Below are 592 nucleotides of genomic sequence, written 5' to 3' on the forward strand. Positions count from 1 at the left end.
TGAACCAATACCTGATTCGGCGAGGAAAGAAATGTTTCGGGATAAACACTTGAATGGTTATTAACTGTAATTGTTTGATCATGAAAGAGTTAGTATGAATATTAACAATAAAATTATGGATTAGATTAATTTAAATTTGTAAGAATACCTTTGAGTCTATGAAAAGCAATTCAATTCCCATGAATAAGTTTGGCTTTTGGAAGTTGCGGGTTTCCCAACAATGAATCCACCTAACAAAAAGTTCGTTGTTATAAAAAATCTCCTTCAAGGTCATTAAAGGTTTTTGGGACGGCAAGAGTTGATGGTGGAACCATTTTTTTGCTCGAGTGCTTTGAAGTTTTCTTTGATAGTGTGAGGTTGATGTTGATGGAATAATAAATTTTATATGGACTTTCTTGATGTAAAACTATACTTTTTTACTTTTTTTGTTTAATGTGGTATTTCTATTTTTATATAATTTACTACCATTTTAAGATAGATGTACATTTTAAGATAGATGTTTAAATCTTAATGTACTTTTTCCATTTTTTTAATTGTGTATTTATTTATATTATATATTTTACATTTTAAGATAGATATTTAATGCTTAATG

Source organism: Brassica oleracea, chromosome C9, assembly GCF_000695525.1.
Source record: "Brassica oleracea var. oleracea cultivar TO1000 chromosome C9, BOL, whole genome shotgun sequence".
NCBI lineage: Eukaryota > Viridiplantae > Streptophyta > Magnoliopsida > Brassicales > Brassicaceae > Brassica > Brassica oleracea.